Genomic DNA, 8767 nt, shown 5'->3' on the forward strand with positions numbered 1-8767 from the left:
TTGTTGAAAACAAAGTTTTGAAGAAAAAGGGTTAAAGTATTTATTTACAAAGTTTGGCTGGACTTGGGATAAGAATCCCAAGCTGCACTACGTACCTCGTGGAAGAGGATCAAGCCAACGTAGTTCGAAACGAACTCTCAAACTACGCTTCTAAAAGAAACACTTTAGATTTTTTTTTAAGGTTTTCAAATGTTTTTTTGAAGTGCTTTTATATTTTTGACGATTAAAAAGCGTTGACACCCTTTCAGCTAAAGGGGATCCGATAGAAGAGCCTCTTTACCCACCATATCGCGGTAGAGTAATTTAGAGGGAAACGGGATCCCTAAAGCCTAGGGGAAAGAAATCAAAACAGGGGGGACTAAAATCCCAAAGAAAAGAACAATCTCAAAGAGACGAAAACAAAACTAACGAGCCCTAATCAATCTCCAAAGGAGACGATATCTAACCCGCGAGGAAAAACCCTAAACAAACGATAGATGAAAAGCTTCCTAAACAAAAAGGGACTGACAAAAACTCTATAAGAAAATATATTAAACGATCAGTCACTTAGGAAGGGTCCTAACTGGCTAAACACTCTAAGAGGAGAGAATCCCTTAACCTGCGAAAACTCTAAGGCAGGAAGGGAAGAGGCTGGCTCAAGAAACATTCCATCGTCGCCGGAGCCCGACAAAATGCTCTCAAAATCGAGAGAATCCCAAAACTCAAAAAGGATCCCAAGGAACGCGCAGGAAATGATCTCGCAAGTGACGAAGCTCCTAAACCGTAAAAGAAGTAATGACCTTGAAAAAGGGGAAACCTCTAAGCCCTGCAGAAAATGATGAAATAAGAAAATGGACACGAAGGGCAAAGGGGTGGCTCAAGAAACATTCCGTCATAGCCAGAACCCCAAGAGAAAAATTCTCAAAATTGATGAAAAATATAGGAACCCTGAGATCTTAAGAAAAAATCTTAAAAATGAGAGAAGCCTCGAAAGGGAAGGAAAGAGAAAGCTAAAGGAGGGCTCCAAGTAACCTCATCATAGCCCGCTCCATCTTCTAGGATAACAAAACCAGTTATGCCGGAGACATCATCTACTTAACACATGCCATTTTCAAATCAAAATATAGAAACCAAGGGTTAACTCAACCAAAGAAAGGTTCAGGAAATATATGAAAATGTCAAACTCCAGGAATCTACAAATGCTCCAGAAATATGTGAAAAATAAATCTATCCAGTAATACCCACAATCATAGGGTAAAGAAACAAAAATCAAGTGATACACACAAACAAACCCTCGACATGGGGTCTCCTGTGAAATCAGATAGTGCTCATACCCATGACATGGAGTAGAGTAATAACATGATTTCCTACATCAGTTAAGCATACATCCCTCCACCATCCGTTCATCACAGAAAAATAAGATTGCCATCTTGCATTCAAGAATCAAATTAACATCCAAAGCCAGAAGCAATGCCACAACAGTAGAAAACAAAATGAGCAAATATGAATCAATGTATTATAATTTCAAAGAATAAAACTTCAGAACCACAAAACAATTCAGCTGAACCCTCGACATGGGTCTCCTGCGAAATCAGATGATACTCATACCCATGACATGGGTATGAGTAATAACCTGATTTCCTACATCAATTAAGCCCACATCCCTCCACCATCCATCCATAAAAAAAAAATCAGATTATCACTTCATATTCAAGAGCCAAATTAGCACCAACTCATGAACTAATGCAACTATATCAAAGAGACAGGAAAACAACCACATATATATCCTAAAGATGCGGAGGAATGTTAGGAATGTTACCTGAATCCTTAGGAGGGAAGAACAATTTTGAGAATATCACTATGACGGATCTGCTGCAGTGACCGGAGAAGGTCGAATGGAGCTCGAATATGATGGTTCAGTGGTGGTACAAGTCTCTCAAACCCCCATTTTTTTTCTTCTTCTAACCTCTACAAAATTCCCAAGTTGTGGGCTCCTCTGTAATCCCTTCTTTCTTTTTTTTAAGACTCTCTCTGTGCTTCTTGCTCTCCTCTACAAGCCCTTGCCAAGAATAAGAAAGAAAGCCCTTTCTTCTTCTTTCACTCTTCTAAAACCCTAGCAGCTACCTCTTGCAAACCCTCCTCAAAATCTTAGAAATGAGAGAGAGAGAGAGAGAGAGAGAGAGAGAGAGAGAGACGGTGGAGATGGGGTCGAAGATACCAGAAGGATGAATGGTCTAATGGGATAGAGGTGGTGGGTTTGGAAATGGTGAAAATGAAATGGGTTGGATTGAGCGCAGAAACAGGGGATAGGTTGTGGTGGCTGAAAATGGAGGAGAAACCAAGTGGGTTAGATGAAATTAGAAAGGGGTTTAGTGGTACGGGCAGAGGTGGTGGCTGAGGGTTAAATGGAGGTGGTAGTGTAGATGTAGGTGGAAGAAGAAAAAGAGAAAGGAGAGGGAGGTGGTGGTCGGAGGTGGTTAAATTTTTTTTTTTCTCACCGGATCTCGGCAAAATCCACCGGGAAAAAATGGAGGTCGGGGCAGAGATGAAAATGGGTTTCGGAGGGTTTGGGTCGGATTTTGGAGGTGGGTTTGAGAGGGTGGTGGTGGTTTGAGAGGCTTTGGTGGGAGATGGAGCCGATGGGGGTGACTCAGGCGAAGATCGGTTGGAGGAGGTGGGTTGCAGAGGGTGGTGGCTAGTGGTGGAGATGGTTGAGGGAAAGAAGATGGGGTTTGCGTGGCTCGGGTGATGGTGGATGCGGTAATGGTGGTGGGGAGACGATGGGCCGGAGATGCGGGTTTCAAGGGTTTGAAAAGGGTTTGGGTCGGGTTTAATGGTGGCGGCCAGAGATGATGGTCGTGAGGGGAGGTAGGAGGTGGGTTGCAGAGAAATGGAAAATGGGTATGGAGGTAGTGCTAGGGTCGGTCGAGGATTTGGGGAAGAAGAAGAAGAAGAAGAGTTGGGGATTTGGAATGGAGAGATGGCTGGATTCGGGTGGGGTTTGAATGGTGGAAGATGGTGGTGCTCGGTCGGATTTGCAGAGGATGGGTTTGGATTAGGGGTTTGCAGAGGGGGAGGAGGATGGTGAGAGTGGTGGTGGGTGTGAGGATGATGAGGCAGGAGATGGTGGTGGCTGGTGGCACGGCCGGAGTCGGCGGCTCCTTTTTTTTTTTCCTTCCCTCTCTACCTCCCTTTGAGAAAATGGAAATGGTGGCTTTATACTTAGGTTTTTTTTTTCTAAGTTGATCTTAGCCCTCCATCTCTCTCTGCTTTTCTTGCTGATGAAGAAAAACCTCCTCCAAAAACCTAACCATAGTTGCCTTTTAATGGGAAATGATAAATTGACACCCCCTTTAATTTCCTATAGACAGCCCTCCTCAAGTGTATTTATAATTACTCTTTTAATCTCAGAGGGGGGTGCCTGGGTAGAACAAACCTCTAAGAAAAATGATATACTTGACCCCATTTATTCCTTGGACAACCTTCTCTAATGTATCCTATCTCTTCTTTAATTCACTTACAGGGCACTCCCTCTTGGATGACTTAACCCCCTATCTGAATTTGCCCCGCGACACTATCGAGGCTTGCTCGCTGGGCAAATTAGCTCGGATTTCAACGAAATTTTACAGGGACCTCGGTGGGACCCTGAGCTAGCCTAGGGTGTAATTTGGGGTCCATACACACTGATTTGAAAAAGTTATGCACAAAACAAGGAGGTGCAGGGCACGGTCAAAATGGGGTGTCTACAGACACCTTTTAAAACAAGAACAAAAAACAGGCTAATCTTTAAAATCGGGTGGGAAAAAGACCCTGATACCCTTCTGACATCGACAGAGTCCTCCTTTTTCATTACTCCCTATTAAATTTTCGCACTTCACGCGACTTCTTTTGGTTCGTTTGAATGTGTATTTGAACCGATAGAACCATGGGTTCATTTCTATCTTGGCAATCGGAAATAACGTAGAGACAGATGGATGCTTGACACGTTTTAGAAAACTTTTTGTAATGCTGACGTTATTGAATACTTTTTGGAACGCTGCCGTTATCTTTTCTCACTTCTCTTAGTAACGTTATTGAATACGTCTCTTTTGGTCCTCATTATTTACGCTGTTGGCGTACTCATTATTTCTGCCAGCGTACCAACTTTTGGGCGTACCCATTATTTCTACCGGCGTACCCATTTTTGGCTTATAATCTTTTCCCTTCTCTTTTGTTCCTCATTATTTACGCCGGCGTACCCACTTTTGGCTTAGATTCTTTTCCCTTCTCTTTTGGTCCTCATTATGTACGCCGGTGTACCCACTTTTGGCTTAGAATCTTTTCCCTTCTCTTTTGGTCCTCATTATTTATGCCGCCGGCGTACCCACTTTTGGCTTATAATCTTTTCTCTTCTCTTTTGGTCCTCATTATTTACGGTGTACCCACCTTTGGCTTAGAATCTTTTCCCTTCTCTTTTGGTCCTCATTATTTCTGCCGCCGGTGTACCCACTTTTGGCTTAGAATCTTTTCCCTTCTCCTTTGGTCATCATTTACGCTGCCGGCGTACCCACTTTTGACGTAGAATCTTTTCCCTTCTCTTTTGGTCCTCATTATTTACGCCGCCGGCGTACCCATTATTTCCGTCAGCGTACCCACTTTTGGCTTAAAATCTTTGCCTTTCTCTTTTGGTCCTCATTATTTACGCCGCCGGTGTACCCAAAAGTGGGTACGCCGACATACCCACTTTTGGCTTAGAATCCTTTCCCTTCTCTTTTGGTCCTCATTATTTACGCCGGCATACCCATTATTTCCGCCGGCGCACCCCTTAATATTCCGGCGGCGTACTCTAGAGTCTGTCGGCGTTCTCAGCCAAAAGAGACGTGAGAAATAATAAAATATCCAATAACGTCGCCGTTCTAAACTAAAAGAGACGTACTCAATAACGTTACCGTTATAAGCCAAAAGGGAAGTGAGGACCAAAAGAGAAGTGAAAAGTTTCAAAGCCAAAAGAGACGTATTCAATAACATTATCGTTCTAAGCCAAAAGAGAAGTGAGAAAAGATAATGATTGACTTTAGGTTGTCGGCATTCCAAAAAGTTTTCCAACACGTGTCAAGCATCCATCCCTCTCTTGTTATTTCCGACGGCCAAGATAGAAAAGAACCCAAGGTTTTGTCGGTTCAAATACACATTCAGACGAGCCACAGGAAGCCTCGTGTAACACACCAATTTAATGGGCAGTAATAAAAAAGGAAGCTGAATGACATTTCTGTTGATGTCAGAAGGGTATTAAGGTCTTTTTCCCACGAGATTTTAAAGATTAGCCCTTTTTTGTTCTTGTTTTAAAAGGTGCCAACAATCTGTAATTTCGCCAAACATCAGCCCCATTGCGTACTTTTCTCTAGACGGTATTAAAAGACGTGACAACAATAGGACACAAGTGGGTCCTAGAAAGTGTCTCTTATCAGGGTCAATGTATCTACTTCGGGGTCAAACCCACCATGTCTTAGGGTGTGTTTGGCGCACCGTTTGAAATAGCGTTGAAAACGCCGTTTTGCAAAACGGTGTTTTCATGTTTGGTTGGCCAGATCAAAACGGCATATTAAACGGCAAACGGAGGTATTGTGTGTTTGGTTGCAAATGCCCCAAAACAGAGTTTTAGTGGTAAAATGACCAAAAAAGGGCATTGTTTGGTTGGCCTCAATATAACTCAACTGCTCTCTCATTAGGCCCAATATTAAAAGGTCATTAGGATCTCATTCAAACACTACAAAAATTAAACATCATTGCCAAAAAAAAAAGGCTATACCTTTGGGGTTCTTCTCATTCTTCTTCTTAACGGCTGGATTTGCCGGATTTGACTGACGAGTGGAGGTGCTGAGGCAGTGAGGCGTGAGAGGGTTTGCAACTTTGCAAAGTAGATGAAGAAAGTAAGAAACTAGGGTTTCTTTTAATTCTTTTGTCTTTAAAAAATCAAATTAAGTGATCATATAATGATATCAGTAGCCCCTTGTTTTGAATTAAATATTAACAATTTAACAAATTTGTGTCCTCAAGAATGATATTAGCACCCCCACTTTTTTGGTATTTGACGTAACGCATAAAATCGCAAGCATATACGTAAAAATGGGTTTTTGTGAGGGCAAACACGTAAAAACCCACAGCTCAAAAACTCCGTTCAAAACGGCATTTTGCAAACGGACCTCCCCCCCTCCGTTTGCAAAACGCCGTTTTGAGGGTTCAAAACGGTGTTTCAAACGGTGGCTGCACACCCAACACTCCCAAACGGCCATTTGGCCCCAAAACGGTGTTTCAAACGCCAAACAGTGTTTTAAACGGTACGCCAAACACGCACTTAGTCAGGAACCATTCAAATTCCTTTATGGGTCTGATATTTCCATGTCTCTATCACGATCCATTTCAAATTGGACAATCTATCATAGGTGCTACCTCTATTCCCAATTTCAAATCGGACCTCTCTAGATTTTTAAAATATTGGGTTATCTCCATTCCCGATTTTATATTTCATGAGTTGAATTTCATCTGTTTATATTTGCATGTATTTTTTTTAAAAAGTGTAGTGGGCCCACACAATTGGATCATCCATGGTTTCCTCCCGAAAGCAAAATTAAAGATTCCATATCAGATAAGTGGATGGATGTGAATGGGCTTATAAGGACTTGGGCACCCTCCCCTTTAGGGGTGAGTTATACTCGGGTCCCATAAGTGGTATCAGAGCTAGGGTGTGGTAACCCAAGTGTGGCCTCGAGGAAGGTGAAAATTCCTCGGGAAGACCTCGGTCACCCTGGTATACTCTCGAGGATCTAGAAAATCCCTCGGGAAGATCTCATAGTTCCCACATTGCCTCCGCATGGAGGGGCGAGATTGTCCACATTGCTTCCGCATGGAGGGGGAGATTGTTGGGGTTCCACACAAAAGCAAACAAATTTATGCTTGTCAAACATGTTTGGCAACAATAAAAAATCCGCCGGGCAATCCGATAGATTAGTTTATCTAGTGGTGGGAGAGAGGTAAGGAGGGAGAGAACTGTTAGGACATGAGTGAGGGGAGGATGAGAAGTGGCTGAAAAATAGGAGAGTTTTTCTTTTCCCGCTCTTTTTACCCTTTTCTCTTCACCAGGCAAACTTATTTTAATTCTTGATTTTATTTTTTATGCTGATTCTAATTCTAAAGAATCAGAATCATATTTGGCAAGTGACATAAAAAAAATAATTATTCTAACAAAATAAACAGTGGCCTAATAAACTACCCAATAGCCAAGAAGTAAAAGCCACCAGCCATTCAACAGTTCTTCCTAACCCTTCTGCCACTAGTTAGGTAGTGGTGTGTTGAGAAAAATCCGTCAGGCAATCCGATCCAATCGTGCACAAATTAAAAGTAAAATAAACAAACAAGCCACAAGATGAACACCGATATTTTACGTGGTTCGGCCAAGCCTACTCCACAGGCGAGAAACACGATCTTCCACTATGAGAAAAACAATATACAAGGATTACAATGGATTAATCGCAAACCCACAAACCCTCAACCCTTTCCTTGCTTCTCAAACCCAAGACCGTACACAAGAGATAACGCGAGAGATAAACCCGAAAAAGAACCCAAGAGAAAACCCCGAGATGAAAAACATATTCTCCCTCTCTCTCTCTCTCTCTCTCTCTCTCTCTCTCTCTCTCTCTCTCCTTTGGCAGCCGACACACCAAAGACGTCTTGCTTCGCCGCAACCCAAGAGAACAACACTTCTCTTTTTATAGTTTAGTTCTCCCGAAAAGCTAAAAATAGAAATCTTTATTTTTGCATTTGCCTTCCCACCCAAGCAACCACCGTGGTGGGAAATAAGGCAACTTTCCCAACAATCTCCACCTTGGCTTATTTCCCAGCCACCTTAAGATTTTCTGTTGATGTCGCCACCGGTCCGCTATCGCAACAAACCACCATTGGCCTTCCGAAGTACCAGCTACACACCTTCGAATCACCTTAGTTCTGACTCCTCCCGATTCGATCAACACGACCAATGCACATGTGTAGCTGTCAACCCGTTGACTCACCTAGTCAACCTTGGAGAGGGATCTCGATCCATCCTCCTCAATGCAGGTACCGTCATCCTCTCACGCTTGCCATCATTTCCTTTTAACAGCTTAGCCAAACCCTGTTGAATAGGATGTCCTTCACCCTCATCTGCCATAAGGTGAAACTTTCATTTCCATCAAATTTGTCTATGTTGAACTGAGTAGAACTCGATTTTACCGCCATCTCATATTACTTCGCACTTCTCGGTGTAGCGCTCCACCTCGAACAAGAATCTTCTTTGACAATCCTTCCACTCCCAAAAATTGCTCTAACTGCGATCCAACCACAACACCCACGATCACTCCACTCGGCCTCGACGATCGCTCCACCTGAGCTTTGATACCACTTGTTGAGAAAAATCCGCTGGGCAATCTGATCCGATCGTGCACAAATTAAATGGAAATGTAAAATAAACAAACAAGCCACAAGATGAACACTGATATTTTATGTGGTTCGGCCAAGCCTACTCCACGGGCGAGAAACACGATCTTCCAATATGAGAAAACAAATATACAAGGATTACAAATGGATTAATCGCAAGCCCACAAGCCCGCAACCCTTTCCTTGCTTCTCAAACCCAAGACCGTATACAAGAGATGACGCGAGAGAAAAACTCGAACAAGAACCCAAGAGAAAACCCCGAGATGAAAAACCTCTTCTCCCTTTCTCTCTCTTTTTCTTCTCTCTCCTTTGGCACCTGACACACCAAAGATGTCTTGCT

Source organism: Tasmannia lanceolata, unplaced genomic scaffold (genome assembly GCF_043159265.1).
Source record: "Tasmannia lanceolata isolate RefF3 unplaced genomic scaffold, GAP_Taslan_0.1 ptg000020l, whole genome shotgun sequence".
Taxonomy (NCBI): domain Eukaryota; kingdom Viridiplantae; phylum Streptophyta; class Magnoliopsida; order Canellales; family Winteraceae; genus Tasmannia; species Tasmannia lanceolata.